The 25,807-nt window shown below is 36.6% G+C and overlaps 1 protein-coding gene and 4 long non-coding RNA genes across 7 annotated transcripts in view; 3 read left to right on the forward strand and 2 right to left on the reverse strand.

Moving 5' to 3' along the window:
• Positions 1 to 11: 11 nt before the first annotated feature.
• Positions 12 to 2,817, forward strand: LOC138128493 (uncharacterized). The gene is made up of 4 exons (XR_011158712.1): positions 12 to 1,730; positions 1,790 to 1,872; positions 1,930 to 2,015; positions 2,069 to 2,817. It is a non-coding gene; the product is annotated as an uncharacterized lncRNA (long non-coding RNA).
• Positions 2,818 to 9,199: 6,382 nt separating this feature from the next.
• LOC138128496 (uncharacterized) lies at positions 9,200 to 11,692 on the forward strand. The gene is made up of 2 exons (XR_011158716.1): positions 9,200 to 10,804; positions 10,855 to 11,692. It is a non-coding gene; the product is annotated as an uncharacterized lncRNA (long non-coding RNA).
• LOC138128492 (uncharacterized) lies at positions 10,997 to 20,622 on the reverse strand. 3 transcript variants are annotated; one of them, XR_011158709.1, is made up of 5 exons: positions 20,398 to 20,622; positions 11,959 to 15,687; positions 11,698 to 11,851; positions 11,481 to 11,642; positions 10,997 to 11,424 (listed from the first exon to the last, which is right to left on the reverse strand). It is a non-coding gene; the product is annotated as an uncharacterized lncRNA (long non-coding RNA). The 3 variants fall into 3 exon arrangements; XR_011158710.1 differs by lacking the exon at positions 20,398 to 20,622 and having other exon boundaries at positions 11,959 to 14,701; positions 14,920 to 14,934; XR_011158711.1 differs by lacking the exon at positions 20,398 to 20,622 and having other exon boundaries at positions 11,481 to 11,654; positions 11,959 to 12,279.
• LOC138128488 (uncharacterized) overlaps positions 13,443 to 25,807 on the forward strand; it is a 30,146-nt gene continuing 17,781 nt past the window's right edge. The window contains exon 1 of the mRNA XM_069044700.1: positions 13,443 to 13,529. The gene's annotated coding sequence lies outside the window, so the exon portion shown is untranslated. The remainder of the gene's footprint in view (positions 13,530 to 25,807) is intronic.
• Positions 21,589 to 24,951, reverse strand: LOC138128499 (uncharacterized). The gene is made up of 3 exons (XR_011158720.1): positions 24,441 to 24,951; positions 24,138 to 24,356; positions 21,589 to 24,086 (listed from the first exon to the last, which is right to left on the reverse strand). It is a non-coding gene; the product is annotated as an uncharacterized lncRNA (long non-coding RNA).

Raw genomic sequence — 25,807 nt, forward strand, 5'->3', positions numbered from 1 at the left:
TACCCGATTTTAATAATTGTAACCAAGGTTTTAAGCTCTCTTTAATTTTAAACTACGACGGTGAGATTGGCCATTACAGTCCTTTTTTTTTTCATAAACAATTGTCAGTGTCAAAATCAGAAAAAAATTTCGTTGTATGGCGTTAACAAGCGTTTATTGAAGAATTTTATGAACAAGGTGTATTGCTCACCTCAAATTGGGGTACGCGGTACGTAATGTAGATCTAATTTCTTAATTTTCCATTTTAAAGCGATACGAACTACTTTTATACCCGATTTTGACACTGACAATTGTTTAGGTATAATAGGTATATTATAATTCAGAATAAGTGGCTCGCGGTAGGCCTTGGAAATTCAAATTTACGTTGGCAGCAAGACCCTTGCTAATAATACCCTAGTTTCGATGCTGTTAACCTTCGCTTTTAATTTGGCCTTGATATTATCATTGGAATCGTTTTGTGTTTATTTTCTTGTTATAAGTATTTGGAATTTCCTTCTTTCATTTATGAAAAATGTATTATTTGTCTGGAGGTTATCTCTGCTGTGGGTGAAAACCATGTCAAAATTATGTAATGCATAACCTCAGAATAAAGTAATGACGGTTTCACATGTTTACTAAATTTTTTGACATAATATAAAGCTCACTTTAGAGACTCGGTAATTGTTCACTTTAACTACTTCTGGAATTTCCGCGTTTTTTCTGGCTAGACAGCCTCAGGACGTCCTCCTACATCGTTTCCCATCAGTCAAACCTTGTGCAAATGAAAATTTTCCTTACCCTTTAGTTATACTAAGACTTGGCGCGACCTTGACGCGACCTTGAAATACAACAAGAGATTAAAAAAAGGCATTTGCACAAGATTTCAATGGTGGGACACGATCTAGGAGGACCCTCTGAGGCTGTCTAGCCAGAAAAAACGCGAAAATTCCAGAAGTAGTTAAAGTGAACAATTACCAATGAACGGAAAGCAGACAAATTATATTTTACTTATAACATTTAATAAATATCAAGACATTTACTTACCCGTTAAAAACAAGGTATTTGATGTACCAAACAGCAAACACTATTAAAACATTAATAAATAACAACACACGCCACAGGCCGCTTGCTGCACAGAACGGCCCACACAGGGGGTATTCACTCTTTAAAAAATATCGGGAGTAGGGATAATAGTTGAGAGTAATGCCGCTGAAGCGCTGGCAAGCAATAATAAATAAGGTTCTCGATGATAAATAAGGTAACGACAACGGTTGCGACGAATATTGCTATCTCACTTAATTTGGAGTTAATGTCTGAGTAGAGATCGGGTTCATGTCGGTAAAAACTCCACCACGTACACTATTCAAAAATTGTTTTTGCGACTCGTATTGCAATATTTGTAACTGCTTTCTGGTTTATTTACAAAATGCTCCAACAATTTAAATCGAATAAATTTTATCTATTTCATTCATTACCAAATTAATAACTAGTTAATGCACTGAAAAAAAAACATATGCACACCTCTAACAATGTCAACAAAACTGAGAACTTCAAATCGCCCAAGGTTATTTTGTGCTGTGTCCAGTTTTCGATTTTAAAATTACGTTGATAGACATTTTCGTTATATTTTGTGTTCGTGTTCTTTCATAGTTAGTCGTTTTTGTTAAGAATTTGTTGTTTTAGTTTAATTTTGATATTTACATTTTCTTGCCATAGTTTGTAGATCCGTTTATTTTCAGTCTGTTAATTAGGTAAGCACTTGGTTCGTTTTGAGTTTTCATTGTTTTACGACAGTGATGTGCTTGCTCAGGTTGAAAATGGTCTGTACTTGCTGTGTACCAAAATGTACAAACACCACGCAAAAAGGATTCAAGTTCTTCAGAGTACCCACTGGTAAAATCATTAGGAGGCAGTATTAATACGTTTATTTTGTGATTAATACTGTTTTAGGTGCAACAAACTTGTTGAAGAGACAAAAATGGTTGAGTTTATTGGGCAGATCTAAAAGCTTCGTTAAAGGAATGAGAGTGTGTTGCGTATGTTAGTGAAATAAAGCACAACAATGTTTTAGCTAATTACCCATTTTTAGAAACACTTCTGTCAAAATGATTTTGAAGTGTGTCCACGACTTGGTTTAGGAAGGGAGGTAAGATTGAAGCCTGATGCTTTACCTCATTTATATTTAGGTATGAAAACCGAGGCTGTATGTAATTGCAATTCTGGTGAGTAAAATGTTACAATGGGTACTATTCCTACTACCAAACATGTTTTCTGTATTTCATTGTACGAAAATACTGCACATCTGGAGGATCCAACACTCTACACACACCTACTTCACACCACTGATTACAAAAATACGTGCGAGAACTGTTATTTTTCCCTTAAGGTGTGTACAGACATCCAATAGAGCATCGTAACGTAACATCAACGCGTATCAAGTCTGGACGGCACTCAGTAACATTACAGGGTCACATCAAAAAAAATGTTACGCACTCATGTTGCACCACATGTGTGCAAGTCTGGACTAAAGGGCGTAAGAAAGTAGCGTTTATAAGTCTAGGACTCTAGGGTCAGTCAGTAGTCAACGACTGATATGTTCGCGCCCATGATACGCGCTATGTTACTTAACCTCGAGAACACAGTATCTTCGAGGCGCAACAAAAAATTGTTACGTTACGATGTTTTGTTGCATGTCTGCATTCACCTTAAGATGAGTTTTATCCAACATTGGTACTGAATTAGTTTTAAGTGAGCATTTTAACATTACATATATATGTATATATATTATTACGATATGTACATATTGAAAACAATAAAAATAGTAGTTGAGTGAATGAATATCTTTGGTTGACGAGATTTTTCATTTCTTTATTTTTTGCCTAGATCCTCTGCAAGAAATTCAACCTACTCCTACTACAAGTTCTGTTGAATTCCCAAATTCCGCAACCACTATGCTGCCTAATTTTTTACCTGATAAACCTGACCCTGCAAATACTCCTTCCGATATTGGCAGTCCATCACCTCTCCCGACTAACACTAACGATGATGATATATTCAGACGCAATGCATACGTTAGGAGATTGGAAAAACAAGTAGCTAGGTACAAACGCAAAATTATTTTGTTGCGAAATCAAAACAAAAAGCTACGAACGGAACAAAATAAAATCAAAGAGAATCTACCTCTGCTTCTCAACGACGACCAAAAATGTTCTTTAAGTAGGCAAACTATGAGGGGTATCAAATGGTCCGATGCCACAATGATGAAAGCCTACAAGTTGCGACTAGCATGTGGTACAATTGGATATGACGTTCTCAGAGAAATCGGTCAACCTTTACCAACGCACCGTACTCTTCAAAGAAGGATAGAGCATCTGAAATTTTGCCCCGGGTTGCTTAATGAGGTATTAGCAGCTATGGAACCAAAAGTTGTGCTGATGGCTGCAGAAGAGAAACATTGTGCTATTTTAATTGACGAAATGGCAATAACGGCTAAATTAGACTTTGACCCCAGCACGAGCTCAATTCTAGGAAAACCAACGCTGCCTTCCTCGACTAAGCAGTATGAAGATATTGCCACACATGGATTAGTGTATATGCTAGCTGGTGTAACATCTAGGTGGAAGCAAGTTGTTGGCTACCATTTTACGGGCAAATCTTTCGATGCAAATAGTGTCAAAACCGATATTGATAGCCTTATTTCAAAGGCAGAGCACATGGGACTGCAGGTGGATGCTATAATAAGCGACATGGGTGGTCAAAATCAAGCCATCTGGAGGCTTTATAACATCCACGCTGGAAGACATGAGGTTATCAAAAATTCAACCCCGCACCCAGTTGACCCTTCCAGGAAATTATATTTTCACCCCGATCCCCCACATATTTTTAAAAATTTAAGAGGTCATTTAACAAATGGGCAACAAATCATTATTCCTGAATCATTTGTCGAAGCATATTGCCTACCAACAAACGTGGTCGACATAAGTCATATTAAATGTTTGTTGCACATAGATTATGGTGATTTAAAGCTTGCTCCATCATTGACAGAGTCTTGCGTTAAGCCGTCACATTTTGACAAAATGAAAGTTGGTCTGGCAGTAAGACTCCTGAATCACGATACAGCAGCTGCTCTGAGATACTGTGTGGAACGAGATCTACTCCACAAAGAAGCCATTACGACAGCATGGTTTTGCGAAACAATGCATACATGGTTTAAATTAGTGACTAGTCGTAGGAGAACTTTGGCGCTTGGGAGAGATAATGAAGTAAATTATACGAACGCTATAGAATTTTTACAACAGACAATTTACCTGTTTGAAAATATCAAGATTGGACCTCTAGGAGTGTGGAAACCAGTTCAAACGGGAGTACTTTTGGCATCCACCAATGCTATAGAATTGGCAAAATTTTACTTGGAAACAAAAAATTTTAATTTTCTATATTTAGGCCGTTTTACCCAAGATGCGTTAGAGAATCTATTTTCGATGGTAAGGTTCATTAACCCAGTTCCAAGCCCAAAGTTCTTTAAAATGGCTTTAAGAATCATCTCAGTAGCACAGTTTTTCAAACCGATCAGGTCAGGCAATTACGCTGCTGATGATTCTTCATATTTAATAGTGTAGTGACCCAGTTTAAAATTTAAATTTAAGTTTCCGGTACCGCCACAACAGCGCGCCAAATGTGAAGGTACTAGCGGCTAGACTAGGTACTACAAGCGGAAATATGGCGGGGGTTGAAGCTCGCTCGCGCGGGTGGTTGAAGAGGGGTAGTTCACTTTTGTTTGGTTTTTCGAAACGAACAGACCTTTCGAAGAGCGATCCAATATTCCAAAAATCTGTAAGTTACATCTGAACCGATTACACTACCGTTCCGAGTAGATATTTTGTGTCCCCGTGAAGAATCCGGCAGTTTCTTTTTTTATCCACACGGGTAATTATTTATCTCACGTTCGTTGGCCTTTTTTTTGTGTTTTGTTTTGGGACCAGGACCACGTGGTAAGGGTATGTTGTAGATTTCATTTTGTTGCATGCTGTTTCTTTAAGAGGCGTCCATTTGTTAATTTTAAGCGTTATCCCTAAATTTCTCCCAGGAGGTCCATTTTTGACAATCTGTAAATTTCGAAGATTAGTAGCCGTCGTCCGGACCGCGTGCGTCCATTTTGTTTTTTTCTTTCGCTAACATTTTCTAACGGCACTCGACCCACCATATTTTTGTTTAGTATTGCCAGCGAGTATTGTATCCCTTTTTAAAGCGTTTTTATTTTATCGTTATTCAACTTTTCGCGTTTTGTACTCTTTTATTGTCTCATTGTCTAATGTTGCGTTTTGTTTTGCTTGTGTTATCCTTGTTTAATGTTGCGTTTTTGTTTTGTGTATTTTATCATTGTTTAATGTTGCGCTTTGTTTTGCTGGACTTTCTCATCGTTTAATGTTACGCTTTGTTCGATAGAATTAAACTCGGGTTATTCCTTCGTGTTGTTGCTAGATTTCGGAAAAGTTAAAATAAAATGTTGTAAGTGCGCCCTGTGGGAGCTAGGTGACAATCAGGAAGTCGTGGGGTTGTTTAGTAAATTTCTGTGGAAGCTACGGTTATTTAGAGCCGTTAGCGGGGACGGACCTTAGTCTTTGCGGGAGCGGCGTCGGGATGTTTTCGTGAAGCTTCCGTCGACGGTTATAGGGACTTTGGGGTTTTGTCCGGAAACGGTTGGTTGGGGACGGCGGACCTAGGTCTTTGCGGCTGCGGTCTAGGAATGCTACTCGTACGACCCCGAAACGCTCTGTCACTCTTGCTGGATCGGTGAAATAGTCCGACGTTCATGAATACCCCGAATATCTATAAACGTCGCTTGATTTCAAGATGATTCAGATAATTCTTCTGAGTCCCCTCGCGACCGAAAGTTTGTGACCTCCAGCTCTAAGTTCCCGTTGGCGTACCTTGACCGCGTAGTTCCGCGTTAAACATTGTTTTTGTCATTAATCTAATTGTAAAATATGAGTAATACCTGGGATACGGTTTTTGAAGAGGGTTTTTCATCCGTCCCTGTCTGTAATAACTGCCTTATAATTTGTTTACTTGTTTTGCAAGCTTTAAACTGTCATTTTGTCTGTCATGTGCCCGTTTTTCTGTTATTTTAAATATTGTTGCATTCATCTTGTCGTTTATCTTTGTGATGTACTCAACTAGTTAATTTCTTGTACTTCGTTAACCTTAATTTCTGTCTTTTGTATTCGTTTCAATTTCTTTTTCATCAAAGTTATTACAGGCATTTTTAATAAAAGGTATTTGCGTCCCTCACATGTGTGTTTTATTTGCGGCACTCTTCCAACTGGAACCCTCACCGTTTGCATTCCGAACCTTTCCGCCAAAAGAAAATCACAACGTAGGGCTCCTCCGATTCGATGACGATCACGACCACCTTTGTTACCGTTTTGCGCAGGTTCAAATATTTGGCGGAAAAAGTAATGTATACAAATCATTACAGATTTGGTGCCGTGACCAGGATGCAAATTGCGTGAGATCCTTGTGAAGAGAGCCGAGTTTACTTCTTTGTTTGTCTGTTTTGTGCCTGTCCATGTATTCACGCCGCGGGGAGCGGAGTCCCCTTGTGTGTTTTTGTTGTAGAGGAGGACCACGATGGGAACCGGACGTAGACGCGGAAGAGGAAAGGTGCTTAGGCCCAGGGATAGGGCCCCAGACACCCCGCAGAACCGTGCACGACAGCGGGAGGAGGACGCCACAATAGCGCTGTTACGCCAACAGCAAGAAATCATGGCTCAGATGGTGGACTTCTTCCTGGAGCGCCAACCTGTGGTACATCCCCCAAAAACGTCCACGAACGGAGCTTGCCTCACAAAGCCGAACATGAGAAGCATCACATCGGGCAGGACCGACACCACAAGCGCCACCACAAAGGATGGTTGCGTCTGCCGCCATCGGAGAGACGGAAGGGGCGTTCAACCCATTCTCGGTGCCACCTCCAGGTCACTAGTGGGGTAACGATGGCAGAGCGGGAACGTGAGGTGTCCCCCCCTGGTTGTTCCGGCGATGAGAGAAAAAGAAATAGGGTAACTATAACATTGCCAACCTAAAGTTCTACCATAGAAGAACATGAGGCTGCCTTAAATGTTTTTTTTTTCATGTACCGCGGACACGGACCTCGGGGGCGTCGTCAAGGATTGTTACCCCCTGCAGCAGGCCAAAACGGCAACGACACCAACGCGACTACCCACCACAACACGACAACCAGCCATAGCATCACTTTAACGTCCAAAAATTTGTAAACTGCGCCACCCTTTTTAAAGCGTCTTCAGTCACTTCCACATTTTTCGTTCCGAAGAAGCTTGGGGGCGTGTGTAGTGACCCAGTTTAAAATTTAAATTTAAGTTTCCGGTACCGCCACAACAGCGCGCCAAATGTGAAGGTACTAGCGGCTAGACTAGGTACTACAAGCGGAAATATGGCGGGGGTTGAAGCTCGCTCGCGCGGGTGGTTGAAGAGGGGTAGTTCACTTTTGTTTGGTTTTTCGAAACGAACAGACCTTTCGAAGAGCGATCCAATATTCCAAAAATCTGTAAGTTACATCTGAACCGATTACACTACCGTTCCGAGTAGATATTTTGTGTCCCCGTGAAGAATCCGGCAGTTTCTTTTTTTATCCACACGGGTAATTATTTATCTCACGTTCGTTGGCCTTTTTTTTGTGTTTTGTTTTGGGACCAGGACCACGTGGTAAGGGTATGTTGTAGATTTCATTTTGTTGCATGCTGTTTCTTTAAGAGGCGTCCATTTGTTAATTTTAAGCGTTATCCCTAAATTTCTCCCAGGAGGTCCATTTTTGACAATCTGTAAATTTCGAAGATTAGTAGCCGTCGTCCGGACCGCGTGCGTCCATTTTGTTTTTTTCTTTCGCTAACATTTTCTAACGGCACTCGACCCACCATATTTTTGTTTAGTATTGCCAGCGAGTATTGTATCCCTTTTTAAAGCGTTTTTATTTTATCGTTATTCAACTTTTCGCGTTTTGTACTCTTTTATTGTCTCATTGTCTAATGTTGCGTTTTGTTTTGCTTGTGTTATCCTTGTTTAATGTTGCGTTTTTGTTTTGTGTATTTTATCATTGTTTAATGTTGCGCTTTGTTTTGCTGGACTTTCTCATCGTTTAATGTTACGCTTTGTTCGATAGAATTAAACTCGGGTTATTCCTTCGTGTTGTTGCTAGATTTCGGAAAAGTTAAAATAAAATGTTGTAAGTGCGCCCTGTGGGAGCTAGGTGACAATCAGGAAGTCGTGGGGTTGTTTAGTAAATTTCTGTGGAAGCTACGGTTATTTAGAGCCGTTAGCGGGGACGGACCTTAGTCTTTGCGGGAGCGGCGTCGGGATGTTTTCGTGAAGCTTCCGTCGACGGTTATAGGGACTTTGGGGTTTTGTCCGGAAACGGTTGGTTGGGGACGGCGGACCTAGGTCTTTGCGGCTGCGGTCTAGGAATGCTACTCGTACGACCCCGAAACGCTCTGTCACTCTTGCTGGATCGGTGAAATAGTCCGACGTTCATGAATACCCCGAATATCTATAAACGTCGCTTGATTTCAAGATGATTCAGATAATTCTTCTGAGTCCCCTCGCGACCGAAAGTTTGTGACCTCCAGCTCTAAGTTCCCGTTGGCGTACCTTGACCGCGTAGTTCCGCGTTAAACATTGTTTTTGTCATTAATCTAATTGTAAAATATGAGTAATACCTGGGATACGGTTTTTGAAGAGGGTTTTTCATCCGTCCCTGTCTGTAATAACTGCCTTATAATTTGTTTACTTGTTTTGCAAGCTTTAAACTGTCATTTTGTCTGTCATGTGCCCGTTTTTCTGTTATTTTAAATATTGTTGCATTCATCTTGTCGTTTATCTTTGTGATGTACTCAACTAGTTAATTTCTTGTACTTCGTTAACCTTAATTTCTGTCTTTTGTATTCGTTTCAATTTCTTTTTCATCAAAGTTATTACAGGCATTTTTAATAAAAGGTATTTGCGTCCCTCACATGTGTGTTTTATTTGCGGCACTCTTCCAACTGGAACCCTCACCGTTTGCATTCCGAACCTTTCCGCCAAAAGAAAATCACAACGTAGGGCTCCTCCGATTCGATGACGATCACGACCACCTTTGTTACCGTTTTGCGCAGGTTCAAATATTTGGCGGAAAAAGTAATGTATACAAATCATTACAATAGACTTTTTGAATACCAAACCCATTGAAAGAATCGAAGAGGAACCCATTCCGATAAATGACGAGGAAATAGAGGAAACTAGTGATGAAGAAATACAGAGCCTTTATTATTTAACAGGCAGAACCGTTCATCAGCTGATAGTGAATGCTGGTTTGGAATGTACAATCTGCTTAGAAAGTCTTAAAACTACATCCAGTGACCCTCAAATAGCAGAATTCAAAAGACTCACCGAACTAAAGGCACTATCTAATAAAATAACGTATCCCTCACGGTAATTATTTAATTTTTAATCACTCTACTATTAGGGATTATATTATACTTAATTTATTTTGCAGACAAGTGTTTGATTTGTTGCAAGGAGCAGAGCAACATTATAGAAAATTCAAACATGCGCTAATTAACAGGGCGACTGTCCTTAAAGCGATCAGTGACACCTACTTAAGTTTGAACACCCAAAACTTCCCTGCCTGCCATAACATAAGAGCAAAATTAGTCAATTTATATCTCAAGTCCAAAATTTATTTTACACTTAGGCGCTTAAATAAGAAATATGAGCAACAAGAAAATGAACCAAAATGTGGCAGCAAAAGTATTGGTATGCGCTTAGCTGTAAAACGCATATATTAAAATTAATGAAATAGGGGAATCACCCATTGAATGAATAATTTGAACAATTATGGATGACTCACACTTTGAACAGCAAAATTAGTATTTTTTTTAAACAATTATATTTAATACATATCTTACAAATACATTAAAAATTCTGAAATTTTACCCATTACACAACTAAACTAAATTTCAAAATAAATAAAAAACTTGAGCTTTTGGCGACAATTCGTCTTTAACCATACCATGTACTAGACTCATCGCCAAAAATAGTGACATATTTCTATGTTTATATTTATAAAAAAGTTCTCTAATTTTATGAGGCAAATTGATAGTAATACAGAAGGGTGTCCCAGAACTCGCTCCCCAGAGAAAAGAGGAAAAATCTCCAAAAAAAATGGACAAATAAATAATCCAGAAGAAAAATGTTTCTAGCTTGAACGGTATTCAAGAAAAGAACCAATCAAAGCGTTTTAAGCCATCCAGGTGTATTTCCCGTAATTGTTGTTAGGTTGCATATTTTATTACGTTTTCAATAAACTGACCAACTATAAAACTTTTGGGAAACGTCAGTGTCAAAATTTCATTCAAATCCCGTCAGTACAGCCGTTGTAGTCAACCATGCTCTTTCATCATGTATTCTGCAGCGGATTATGTGGAAATATTGATAATTTACGGAAAATGTGGAGGGAATGCTAGAGAGACAGCAAGGGTTTATGCCCAACGTTTTCCTAACAGGAATCATCCCGACCACAAAACGAGTGTTATTGCACGAACAGTCGAGACAGATAAAATTCCTATGACTGTACGCACTGTTGAGAACGAATAGGCTATTTTAGATGCCTTTGAAGAAAATACCGAAAGCATTAAAGACGTTGATCAGGAATTGAATATTTTGAAAACTTCTGTAGTATATCTAGTGATGAAGACTGAACGACGACGTCCATACCATTATACGCGTGTGCAGCATTTGCAGGCAGAAGATTACCCTGCCAGACGGGAATTCTGTACGTGGCTTTTAAATCTAGAAGAAAACAATCCTAATTTTGTTTTACAGATTTTGTTTTCTGATGAATCAATTTTCGGCAGACGCGGATGTTAAAATGCGCATAATTGGCACATCTGGGTGGAAGAAAATCTACATGACCTATTTTCAAGAGCATTTCTGGAACGATTTTATATAAATTTGTGGGCTGGTCTATTAGGCAATCATGTGGTATGTCTTTAATAGAAATTACTTTACATGTCATCTAACTTCTCTCCTTAGATAGGACCTTTTGAATTTCCTGCATGGTTAGAGGAAGATATTTATGCAGAATTTTTGAATGCAGAACTTCCCAGTTTGCGTGAAGACATTCCACTTCTTTTTTGTGCTAACAACTGGTTTCAAATGACGGCGTACTACCACACTTCAGTTGACAAGTTCGAGAAATTTTGAATCAACAGTATGCTCATCGATGGATAGGTCATGGCGGTTCACGACACTGGCCTGCATGATCCCCCAATTTAAATCCTCTGGATTTCTTTCTTACAAATGTAGTATTTAGGAGCCATATCCCTACCGAAGAACAACTCAGGAGTTGCTTCCTCTTTTTTACTCCCTTTGTGTGGCTTTGTTGAAAACTTACTGAAAATCACATCATAATCATATTTAACAGTTCAGACTTACAGTGCTTCACTAACATCTAAACTACCCAAAAATCAATAGGGAATTCGATAATTTCCAGTTACTTCAGAATCAGTTCAATTAAAAATAATTGTACATAAGAGTTTTGAGAGTGAAACATCCCAGCTCAATACACAGACCCCCATTAGGTCTATCTATCTGCAACTGTGTCTTTACACCTGTAAGTGTTGCTGTATATTGGTCATAGTAAAAATATTTTAAGATAGTACTCACTATATTAGTTTCCTTTCCTTGTTCCAAACTAAAAAACCTAATTAGTAAGGTATATTTCTATCTCCACAAGCCTAAACTTGTTCAGTTTTGGAGGAACTTTGCATTTCACAGGTCTTAAAATTTACAGAAGAAACTCGTCACTTTATCGTTTTTCCTGTAACCAAATTTTTAGACTTAAAATTGTGTAAAAAGGTATAAGAAAATCCATAATGCGATTCCGACACAATTAAAAATTAATGTGTAATCATATTTTATTCTTACCTGAGACAGAATAATTACATCGTGGCGTATAAACTTAAGATGCAGTTTTTTCAGCTGCGCTATTGTTGAACAAGATGAACATGTGAACATTTCTTGCAAAAGTAAAGATGAAAGACTGTACGTTTTAGCTATTGCGATTTCAAATATTGCAGCATAAAAAATATTGCAGTAAATCAGAGATTAAATATATCGTGAATAAATCTGAATCTGTCATAGCTGTCAAGCTGTCTGAGACATACAATTTCAAGTTAGTTCTACTGGTTCTACAAAACTCCCTGACATATTCTATCTTTGTCACACTCACGGCATTTATCGATAATGTCATCTCTTTTACTTTGGAGTCTCAAAAACGAACAATGAGTTGTCGTTACCTTATTTATCATCGAGAACCTTAACGAATATTGCTTGCCAGCGCTTCAGCGGCATTACTCTCAACTATTATCCCTACTCCCGATATTTTTTAAAGAGTAAATACCCCCTGGGATGAACACCGCTCGACATAACCTCACTTGAGTCGGTAAGGGATCACCAATTACATAAATATCTCCATTTCAGCGATGTGTCAGTTTTAGGGCCCCCATTAATATGTTCCCTATTTTAAGAAACATAATAGGTGTGGTACAGAAATGCCCCCTTGTACTCAGCTTCGTCTCAAACTACCACATTTTATCACCAACAAACTTGTTACCAAATCGTCTTTTAGCACCAGTAGTGCACGATATAACCCCCAGTTGTGGTTTCAAAGTGAAGGGTAGAGTTAGGCGTAGATGTAAAGACTGTTACATGGTGATGCGCGAGCAGCGCATGTACGTATTATGCAAAACCCATCCGAGGCACAAACAGATGACTTTAGCTAAAGATCCTAAGAACACCTGGATTTTATCTCACGCAACTCAAGGCAAAGTGCGTCCCTGGTGACATACAAAACACAAGCAAATTGAGGGGTGTTTTTTATTGGGACTATAGTTGTTGGTTGTTTGTAGAGTGGGCCATCTCGACATAAGTATTGTACAACATTATAAGCAAATAAAAGTATGCTAATATACTGAAGATGTCGTTTATTATGTATAAAAAGGAGATGGCGTCTTCTCTGGCGTTGCGGGTCTTGTACTCTAGGTAGTTGTAGTTTATCATGACAAAGTGAAAGATCAGGGTTGAAAACGAGAGATAAACGGTTGCAGGGAGATAGTTACACTTTTCCCACACTATCGCGTACATGAATATTATCGATGCGACTAGAAGCAGCAACATGAGAAATACAGCGAAGAACAGGGTTTGGCGGCTGCGGCTGTGCACAGTGAAGGGGGTGAGACAAGCCATTTGGATCACGAATAACAAGGCGACGCCGCATTTTAAAGGGCAGCAACAGCAGCACCTTCTCAAACACATCGTCGTCGCAAGTTTCTGGAAGTTTATCCGTTTTATTCGGTACGTTTTTACTTTATTTACGAAATTTGTGAGGTGTTTCATGACAGTTTGAAAATGGCGCCGTTCCGCCATTTTAAACTGTCGATCACAGAACACCTAAGATAACGTACGTGTAGTGCTCCGTGGTTGAATTGTTATTAGAGGTAAGTCAAATGTGTTGATATTTATTAAATGTTATAAGTAAAATTTAATTCCTCTGAGATTCTGTTCATTTTCAACGGTTGTGCCTAAAATTAAAATAAATCAAATAACTGAATCCTGACCCACGAACGTGGTACATTGTTATCGTTTTTCAATGTCGTAAAATACAGAAAAACATTGCTTTCACGTCCAAAACATGAATAACAAAACAATTAGAATAATTATATTTATTATAGGTACTATTACTGGGAAGTTGTAACATGTGTTGCACTTAACCTAAAATTAGGTACAGGTTAGGCAATTTTTTGAATTTGTTTTTGTAAAGGTTTTTAAATATCAGAGGAAATATCTGCTTAAAGCTGACTCGTACTGTAAGTTGTTTCTATTCTTAGTTTGCTAGTATTAGTATAATAATCCAGAAAAGTTGTCCAAATCACACAATACTTGCCTGCAGCTATTTTTTTATACTTGGACGTAAGTGAATAATCAAGGGCATACCTATATTCAGAATACCAATTCATTAAACTCAACTTGCTTGTTATAAAGTTAACAGTATTTTGACAGTATAAGTAGCTAGGATACTTTAAGGCGCGTCCAGACTATATAACAAAACATGTTATACAGGTGTCCCAAAAATGGCGTACTAACTACTTACTACCGTATCGAGGATGTTGAAATGTACACGAAAAAAATATGGAAAAGATTTTTCATACAAAAAAATTAATTATTATTATTATTATTATTAATGGTAATACAATGTAAACAAAGATGTACTCGTACAACATTACCATGCAACGTTACCGTAGTGGATTTAAAATAATTTTTTCGATTTCCAAAGCTTCTAAATTCTCTATTATGCAGGATTAGATATTGGTAGTGAGTAATCTTGTACTTTGTGATAATATGTACGATTAGAAGTAGCTGTCATGACAATTTAATAAATAATTTTGAAATAATTTACCTGTTAAATGCCACTTTCAAAGACTTCCAAATCAGCAAATAAGTCCAATAGAATTTTTGGTAATTGTTCACTTTAACTACTTCTGGAATTTTCGCGTTTTTTCTGGCTAGCCAGCCTCAGGGCGTCCTCCTGGATCGTTTCCCACCACTCAAACCTTGTGCAAATGCCCCATTACCCCGTGACACTAACGGGACAGTGGAGTGAATAGGGGTGCTGGGTGGGTAATAAAATCACGAAAATCACGTTAAAAACCTGTAGAACATTTGTTTTCAAGGTCATTTGAAGGTCAGCCAAGGTCATGCAAGGTCAAAGAAGGTAAAATTTTCAACAATAGAAATACAATTTTTAGGGTAAGGAAAATATTCGAGGATGTTAATAAAAAGAAATAACAATATCCCAATTCAAGGTAATCGCAATATTAACAAACTTACCTATTTTGTTTTGGTGTTGAGTTTCCTCTACTCTTTGGTAACAAAATGCGGCAATATAAACCCGGTCTCGATATTGTAATTGTGAAAATATTTTTTTTTGCCTCAACAGACGATTTATACGAGGTGGCACATACTTTAATCATGTCACAAAAGAAATTCCAATTGGTAACACTATTACGGGACGCCATTTTCGATAATAATGAAGACGTTTTCTTCATTGACAAAAGAAAACAAGTGATGTGAACTTTGTACGAGACCTTCCCTTAGGGGTTGCATCACTATGCAACCAACAATAATTTACTAAAAAACGGCCAACGCCCAGCCTCGGATAGACCATAAACGACCAGAATACACCTGTTACCTGCCGTGTGATTAAATTGGGGATTCCCATGAGAAGGAGATCATGCATTCTGCTTGGTTTTAAACAAATTGTTTAACGTTATTTTTTACTTAATGATTTTTACATAAACACAGTTATATTTACAGATTATCGCTGATTGGTGCATTTTCGAGAACATAGCCTCGGACTCAGTTTTCACGAAGCTATTTTTTACGTTCATTAAAGTATTATTTTAATCACAATAATCATAATAACACCATTAACAGAAAATTTCAATTTTTTATAAACCTTCTCACAAAGAATTTTCATTAATGTGGGTTTTTTTACAAAAATCACGAAAAATTGTTGGTAAATGCTTTCACCCCATTGGTCGCCGGGTAGTCTCTTCTACACCGTAGTGCACCGTTAGTACGCCATTTTTGGGACACCTGTGTAGCAAAGTTATGTTAGAAAAACGAAAGAAAAAATGTTATATAACGCAGTGTTTTATAACATTTTTCTTGTTTTATAACATGTTTTATGTTATCCATCAGTTGTCGGTAAAGATAAAACGATGTTTTAAAACACTGTTTTATAACATGTTCAGACTTGTCCACACTGGACAACATGTTATTGAAACATTTCTTCGGCGTTTGCGTCATTCTTATAAAGTTTTTGAAACTACCATCGCACTGAATTTCACCTGTTAATGGGTCCACATCATCTTTTGCAAGATCCCCCAAAAGATCTGTGCCACTATATCGTTTTCGCGCTGTTAAAGATGGTCGTACCCAAAATCTTCGTGTGGACTTAACGCGCGGTCTAGACAATAATATATAGGCTGCTTCTGCTGCCAAAATTGCATCCTCTGCATTTAGTGCCATTTTACGTACTGAGCTAAGGTACATTTTGTTATAAAAATCCTGTTATATAATTGTCTGGACGCGCCTTTATAATACGGGGTGATCAAGGATGACTGAGTCTGTTGGTAACAATGAAATTTGTCAAATTTAAAATTTACCAACGAATAGTATAAACACAACCTGCATAACCAAGAATGTTTTTAACGTCATCTCAAGTTAAAAAATCCGGTCATGCGTGGTCAGTGCCAATTACTAGACAAAAATCACCAGTACATACTTTCAATTGTTTCATTGCCAACAGACTAAGTCATTGTTGATCACGCTGTAGCATACTTTACAGGCAAATAAACTTGACCGTAGATAAACTTACTCATTCTATCAACACCACACAATTTCTCTCAAAGTTAGTTGCATTCCAAAATAAAAAATACTCCTATGTAAGTAATCTAATTAATTTATAGTTTCAATCACAGAACTAATAATGACAAGTTTTGAACAACGTTATTTAAAAATATTTTTGCTAAATTGCTCTGCTGGTGTTTTTATACGAATGACCTCGGGCACGACTGAAAAAGTTTTTTTTAGGACAATTTGTTTTGCTTAGAATATCAAAGATGAGTTTTCCGTTTATGTTGTCATCATCGATTAAATTATCATAAAAACATCTCTTTACCACAATTGAATCTATGCGGACTAAAAATATTGTTTATTACCGATTCTTTGCCATAAAAGTATTATACTATATGGTCTTTGGTTAACTTGGTAATATTTTTGACCATCTCTCTTAATTTCAGATTTTCGTTCTTGAGCTGGTCTATTTCTAATGATTTTATTTCGTATTTTTTTTATTTTTTCTTGGTTTATATTGTGTTCCAAAATATATTTTGAATAGTCATAAAATATTTCTTCTAACGTTACACAGGGTGTTAGGGAATGGTCTCTCAAGAATTTCAGGGTGAGTTTATCAGGGAAAATGTGGGCGAAAACCTTTATACGGCTTTTGGATAAATTAAACCGTTTTCTGAAAATAAAATTGTTCCCTGCTGTTTTGGGACTGCTGAAATATTGCTTTGTGCACGAAAAAAAATCTTATAAATTTCGACTTATAAATGATTGCTTGGTAACGATTCGAAATTTACTACTGTCAAAGTTTACATTTTAATTTGATCTAGAGATATTTTCATATTTGGTGGCGGAAACAAAAGACTGAGAAATGTCACAAATTTGTATTGTCAGTGTCAAATTTCTCAAAGACGTTCGTGATTTCAACAGAAATGCAGCAAATTGGCAATAAGAAAGTTATTAATCGTCGAACTAGAGAAATAATTTGTAATACGTTTGATTATATGATAATAACTTTTCCTTTTGAAGCACTGAGAAAAATTGGTTTCCTTAGAATTTATCTATTTAGCGAAAATTTAAATTTACCTAGACATTCCTTTTTACGGCGTTTATGAGAAATTTGACACTGACAATACATTTTTGTGACATTTCTCAGTCTTTTGTTTCCGCCACCAAATATGAAAATACTTCTATCTTTTATCCGTCGCCTGCGAAGACTACAATCGTTTACAATGCCCGAATATTCTATCGAGGAGTATGCAGATATGTAAAGTAACGCTTAAGGTATAAGATTATATGGCCCTTTAAAAGTATTTGACCGGAGATAAACGTCCCTTTTGTCGCAATTGCAGTAGGCGGTCAGCCCAACCATAAATCATGCTTCAAGCAATTCTCTGTTGTGAATTCCAGAGCCGGCCTCAAAACAAATGCGTACCGATGAAATTATATTTATTTATTAAATATTACAATACTATTGCAAATCATCTTTACTGTTTTCAAGACACAAAGTACTAAAGGAATTTCGTTACAATCGCAAAATTTACAATAAACATCAAAAACATGTTCTATCACAAATTTTTAATCCCTGCCCTGAACCAAGGAAAAGGGATGCAGCTGCACGAGCCGAGACAACCATCTCAACGCCAATATTGGTTTCCATTATTGGGATAATTTTAGTGCTGCCATATAATCTTATACCTTAAGCGTTACTTTATTTTGTGTATGGGAATATAGCGGAAAGGCTACTGTTGCTGTCCGAAGGTATGCTAATGCTTGTATTAGGGCAAACGGAGGACATTTTCAACATTTATTATGATTTTTTTCAATACAAATAATAGTATCGTGTGTTCCACAAAAAACTCACTCGCAGCAAGCCATGACAAAAGTGAAGTATGTCTTAGTACCAGATGTGAAATGAACTACTAAAGTAAATTTATAGGTTATCTGTCACAACTCACAATGATGAAAATTTGTAAGTAACAAATGAACTACTTCCAATGATCCTAAAATCGACATGACCAGTCTTTCTATCTCTATAGTCATGGCTTACTGCGAGTGAGTTTTTATTGGAACACACGATAGTTTATTTGACGAGTTTGTGTGTAAATTGGGTCTTTTTTGGCCGTGTGGGCCATTTTAAAACGCGAGTGAAACGAGCGTTTTAAAGGCCCACGAGTGCCAAAAAAGGCCCAATTTACACACGAACGAGTTGAATACAACGTTTTTTGGTTCGACGAGCCCCTTAAAAGCTCCAAATCGTTTAAAATCTTTAAATTAGCTTGACGTTTCGTTTTGACAAGTTGTGACATTTATCAAAATCCGTTCACATAGGAGAAAATTCTCAAATTCTGACAGTGTCGAACCAAAAATAAAGTTACACCAAAATTAACGAATCTTATTAGTAGTATTAGGTGGTTAGTGCTCGATCCCTTTAGGGGTTGATCGAGATGTGGTATCACAAATAAAGCTGTAGAAATAATTTCAGTTTATTGCAGCAATAAAAAAGGACTTACTTCAAGGTTGCGGTGAATCTAGATAAATATTTCGAATGAATTATTGATTTTGACCTTAAAAAAATGCAATCCTGGTGGTTTTTGATGAGATATTATCCAAGGGAAGTATTCAAAACCGAAACGTCATTGTGACAATAGGTAGGTACTCGATAAAATCTGACAAAGGCATTGTTGTCTTTTAGTTGCTAAGCAATTAACTTTCATTTCAGAACTTTAACTATTTATTTAATTATTACAACAATAAAATGGTGCAAGAGCTCCCAAACGGTGAGGCACCATTTAATATTTTTATCTTTGAGAAAACCATTCATGTTGGGAAAAAATGGTATTAAGGTTTTCTTCGACCATATTTTCCCTCAGAAACTCACCCTGACATTCTTGGGAGACCATTCCCTAACACCCTGTATAATATTCCCTAATTTCTTGAGCCGTTTTTGTATTTAATCAAATTATTAGGGATTTAAAATTACCAACGCTTAATAAGATCCATGTTGTTTTTTTTAAGTATTCGGTGAAACATGATAATATCTTTTGCTATTAAATTTTCATAATATGATAATTCATTTTTAATTTTATCGCAATTTATTATCTGATATTCTATTTTATAGTTTTCTAAAATTTTCTTTAAATCTTCCTTATACCTTCTTAAATTCAGCGATGGATGATCATCAGTCACTGGATTTTCACACCCTTTATGTATAAATTTTATCATTTCTTTTGTGATTAAAATCACGTTTTTTTATCTTTCTATAAATCCCATAAATTAAAACAAGTAATTTGTAATCAATATTTCTTTCTTTTTTTGCAAAAGAACCCATATTTATTAAAAATACGACCTCGTCTTGTAAGGGGTCTTTAGACTCGAATATTTATTATCTGACAGAGCAAGACTATCAATTTTCTCTCAAAACCAACACCTACGTCTTCACTTATAGCATTTTTGATTTTTCATAATCATAACCCAATATTGCTGCTACATCTTTACCTTTAAACTAGGGTGATTATCATTATCTAATATGAAAAATACAACAAATAATAGTATTATCTATAGTCCATTTTTTTATTATAGTCTGATGAGCTTAGTCCGAATCAAGAAGTCGACATGACCTGCGTCTGCTTTCGACATTTGACAGCAGTGCATGGTTCTACCAATATTTGAAAATTTATTTAGGCCACATGAGACAGATATTGTGTTCTTTCGTGCTTTCTTGGTTTTTCTGCAAATTTATTCCTCCGTTTTAATTTTGTCTTTCAAAAAACCGCTCCCTTCAGAACTCTTTTGATAACTATTTACATATCAACTAATAGGTCAGATATATTAAAAATTGTTGAAAACAGCACAAAACAACCACGTTTAGGCTGTCTTTCTTTCTTCCTAGATTTTGTTTCGACAACGCCATGAACACAGAACAACTCTCTATGAATTAGTTTACCCCCTTACCTGTTAACTTCCTGTCTTGCAAGTTTCCGCGCAATTCCAATATTATTTTTGCAATTTACAAATTCTGTAAATGAATCTGTCCACATGCTTTTCGTTGGCATTATACGGAGAACATTTCAAGCAAAATTAAACAAAATTATCACAAATAATGTGGTTAAAACGTAACCTAAAAATTTGACGTCGCTAATGTAATAAACGTACAACTCGTGTCTTGCTCGAATCACACATGCTAAAGCGAGATGCATAGTGGGACACGCTTAATACAATACGTACTATTGCGGGCAAAAAAAGTGGCACATCAACGTCATTGTCTCGTCTTTTAATGTGAAATAACCCTACTTTGAATTGATTGACGTTGTCATTACGTATTGTAGGTTGTAGGGAATCATTGTAAGTAAGCACGTAGTGAATATTTATTTAATGCAAAGTTCCAGTCAAAATCTACCTTTATCAAAACAAGAGGGCATTTGGAAAAGGAAAATAGGAGTATAAAATAAATTTTTAAACTGTCAGCTGGAATAGTGTCAAAAAAATGACGATAAAGCTTGAACTACATTGAATTTTTCAAAACTGACAGAAATTTGATGTCCCACTTTTTTTGCCCGCAATAGTACAAGAATCCAATAATTTGTTTACATTATGTTGAAAAGAGATAGCAATATGACAGTTGTTCTGCTTTTTAATTGATACATCGGACTATAATTAAAAAATGGACTATATGTCAATAATTTAATTTATTTTTTATTATTGGGTGACAATATTTGTCTTCCTGGGTTATAGATACATACTTCAAAATAATCATATGTAGACTCCAGCCGTTTACTGAGGATACATTAGGTGGGGGAAACCTGCGCGGTCCAAATATTCCAGTGCCGTAGATAAACCAGTGCGTCTCATAGAAGTGGTTTATAGAAAAACATGTAATTAAACAATTTATACTAAGTTTGATGCACAATGAAGTATTGTATTCGTTGCTATTGATTTAAAAACGGGTGATATAAATAATAATTATTGTTTAGAACGTAAATTAATGAGTGTTAGCAGAAAAATAAAACAAATTGAATTCAAAATACGTACCTAGGAAGCATTTTCATTAAAAACTGAAAAAAGGGCATTTAATTTAAAGTTGTACATGTGGCAGCAATACCACAAGTAATAATATTACGTCTTTATTATGGTGGAGGTTAAGTGTGTTAGGTTAAGATTAAGTTTGTTAAATAAAACAACAAATGGCGGTTCTAAAAAGAACCTTGTTTATTATAACGCGTGAACTTGTGTTAAAAAAACAGGAGAAATGGTATAATAACAGAAACAACATAGCCAAAAGGAATCACGAAACGAAAAATAAATACAATCAGAGCAAGTGATCCAAGTGGCCCCCATTCATTTGCAAGCATAATCCGCGGCAGAATACATAATTTAAAAAGCACAGGTGGTATTAAATCGATTTGGAGGAATTCGAACGAAGTCTTGACACTGATTTCTCCTTTTTTCTCTGGGGCGCGAGTTCTGGGACACCGTGTATTATGGAATTGAAATTACAAATTACAGTGGTGATACTCCCAGATCAAAGTCATAATCGGGCTCAACTACATTTTCCTCATCATCGTCGTCGTCTTCCTCCTCTTCGTCACTGGAGCCTGTATTTACAACAAATTCTATTTGTTCTAAGGCAACGTCTAAAAGAGGCTCCTTTGAAACATAATCATCGACTATTTTGTTCGTATGATTACAGACCGCTTCCCAATTTGCCTTGCCGATTCTGTCAAATGACTGCCTCGTAAGTTTTATGAGTTTCACCCATATTTTGATGTCCTACATTATGCGAGGCGACCCATTGCTTTACTTGTGCCCAAATCTTTTCAATCGGGTTTAATTCAGGGTGGTAGGGCGGCAGCCGTAAAGCAGTATGCCCATGTTGGCCAAGCAACATGTTCAGTTTATAAACTGGGCAAGCCGGCTTATTTTGTTTGACCAAATTGTAGATTTCCGGCTTCAACATTTTTTCGTCTACTGGTATGTCTCTGTCTTTCAACCAGCAAATCATATCACCCTTCCTCGTGGCCATTGTAGGATCTCGCAATTCTTTGGTGTTGTGATACGAGGCATTGTCAATCACTAGCACAGATCTTGGCGGCAAATTCGGGATTAAGTGGTCTGTTGTCCATTTCTCGAAGTTGGTCCAGTTCATATCTGCATGGTAGTCACCTGACTTTGAACCTGATGGAAACAGTAAAAGCCCGTTTTGTACAAAACCATCTTTACTGCCCGCATGAACCATAATTAGTCGTTTGCCTTTTGCGACGCTTAATTTTACTCCTCTTGTAGTACCATCACTCCATGAATAGGACGGTAAATGGCTGGTATGGATGTAACTTTCGTCAGTAAAAAAAATTGGACAACCTTCAGCCATAAATTCCCTCAATTGCTTCAAATATTGGATTCTCTTGAAATGACACCTAACAGTCCTAACACCAACAATGAAGAAGTCCCTATTAATATGTGTACCAAAGAAAGAAAAAAAAAAGAAACGAAAAACAGAGACAGAGAAATGATGCGGCAAATAAAGCAGACTTTAAATTAATATAATTATAATTGAAATAATGTCAAATTACATGTATTTATTTAAACTTACAGACACCAAATATTTGATCACTTTACTTATGCCATGATGAGCTGAGCTCATTGTAACATTAAATCGATCAGTAATTTGCCTAAAGGTTTCCAAATTCATGTCAAGAGTTGTATTACATGAGAATTTAACAAACCAGAACCACAGACATTTACGAAACGGTATTTATAACATTACATATTAGAAATTTCTGCCACTGATGTAGACCCTCATCTATTCGCTTACATTTTTTTTGCACAATCGTACTAAGAAATGCTTAAGTATTGGAATCCCATTGTTATCCAATACTTAAGCATTGCTTAGTATGACGTTGCAAACGGGCATTCTATTGACAAATTTAAACTGTCAAAGGCGAGTTTGTTAATTTGGTAACAATGGAATGTTAGATGCAGAATAATTGCCTATTTATTTTGTAAACTTCATCCAGCGAAAGATTGGGAGATTTTAAATTGTATTAAATTAACCCAACACTACAAAATGCATTGATTAGAGTATAATTTCAGGGCAAAAATGTTACTGCTTGAAGCATATATTTCATATTTTACGTGCGCTAGATACTACCGAGTGACTATAAATGATTGAAGGAAAATAGTGGATTGGCAACACTGATGCAGTTGGTAGTGCAAGTCTTCTCGTGCATCATCTGTCAATCATTCCTATTTAGGTTAGGTTAAGTCACGAAGTACATTGTCGATTTAGATTTTTTTGACGTTTGTTTCAATTTTAAAAATTGCGTGTGTCATGTCAACGATGTTGCCAACTAAAGATTTCAAATGTGTTACCAACATAACAAAATAATTTTCAATCATTTATAGTCACTCGGTACTTTCTCTATGAAGAATTTTGTGATTTTTATGTCAACCAATCTCTCACTGGACAAACTATACCTTCAAAATAATCAAAAAAGTTCACTCGTAATTGGCGGTTGTTCAGTCCAGTTCTTTATATTCATTGGTTCTTTAACACTTGCGTTGAATTATCAAAAGAGCTTTGTTGCGATCAATCTTTTCACACCCAAATGTATGGGCTGCTAACACTTTGTCTTGTTCTATTTGCTCTGTTAAAAATAACAAATAATTTATCAAAACTTTACATATGCAGTACTAACCTAGTATATACTTGTTCTATGGAGTTTAAAGTGCTATTTAAATTGTGTGTCATCACATGACAGTACAATCTTCTCAACAAATTGTAAAATTCTGTTCAATTTCCTTCGTTTTAAAAAAATAATCTCCATTTCCATGGATGAATCAGATGTCTGTGATAGATCCAATAGATCGTCGTTACACGAACTGGACAGATTATCCTCATTCTCTTCATCACAATTCTGTAAAACAATTCTTGTAAATAGGTAGGTAAATAGCAAAATTATTAATATTACACAAATAGTCTTGAGAACTTGGTTACCTACCTCACAAAGACTTTTTATAGCAATCCTTACACGACTAACAATCACAATGCACAATACAGGTGATAAACAAACTGTCACTGTCAAAAGTGTCAAATGTCAAATTTACTTTAACCAGACAAAGACAAACACGGCAAACTCCAACCACCCTTATTTCCTAATAATGGACTGGTCGAACAAAATAGCGTTGTTGCGCATCCCCACCGAATGTATCCTCAGTAAACGGCTGGAGTCTACTACGCTTTATATACCGATCCCATTTACACTAAATCTCTCAGTTTCAAATTGTCGTTTTTCAATTGCTCCAATTCATTCTTTTATATCGGGTGTCCCAGAACTCGCGCGTCAGCCGTAAACCACAAATTCTGTTCTTCCATCTGATATAGGATTTTCAAGATTTTTTGTGTTAAACCATTTAGTTTTTAAATTACAGCAATTTTAAGATAGCCAATCACAGAAGAATGATTAGTAAAGTATATCAGGTGAATTATTCCGTGTACTGTTGTTACCAGGTAACAAAATTAATGTTAAAAAGTCAATATTTTTCTGGTCAACTATGCGAACGTTTTATACTAACGTCAAAGTGACATTAATCAGTACATTTGAAAAGTGTCGATTTTTGGACAGCAACACAGTGAGAAATATTCACTTCCGAAGAATACACCGAAATGATGATAATCTACGGGGAAAGTAGCAGGAATTCTAAAGCGGCCGTAAGGTTGTATCGTGAACGCTTTCCACATCGGCATCCTAGTTCGGACGTATTTTTAGGTTTAGTGGACAGAAGAAGAACCATTGGTTTTTTGGTCCCCGATAGAAAATGAGTTGATGGTGTTGACCGCACGGTTCGCACTCCTGATACGTACTTCAATCATTTACGGAAGATGGAAAACGCATACATAGTAGAGTTACCTTCAGGAAGGCGTGTGTGATTGGTTATCTTAAAATCGTTTTCATTTCAAAACTAACATGCTTTTGACGTTTTTTCTTGTAGAATCCTTGTCGGATTAAATATTAAAATTAGCAGTTAACGGCTGACGCGCGAGTTCTGGGGGGACACCCTGTATTTGCCATGCTTTCTTATTGTGGGAAATACCTCTGATGTAAATTTGTTTGCTTCTTTCTTGGATGATAAAATTACGTAAAGGATATAATCCTGATTCATTTATAAATATTGCTGTTTTTTCCATACTTTGTTTGTCTTCATCATATAATTATTTCTAATAGCTTTCTCTATATTATTATTATTAAATTCTAAAAATTTCGAATTTAAATTGTACCTGTCATTTGACCGGGAGGATCCTGAAGATCTAGTTCGGCCTTCAAAGCGACGACTATTACAGATTTCATTTTCATGTAATCCGGGATGG

The sequence above is a fragment of the Tenebrio molitor genome, chromosome 4 (assembly GCF_963966145.1).
Source record: "Tenebrio molitor chromosome 4, icTenMoli1.1, whole genome shotgun sequence".
Lineage (NCBI taxonomy): Eukaryota > Metazoa > Arthropoda > Insecta > Coleoptera > Tenebrionidae > Tenebrio > Tenebrio molitor.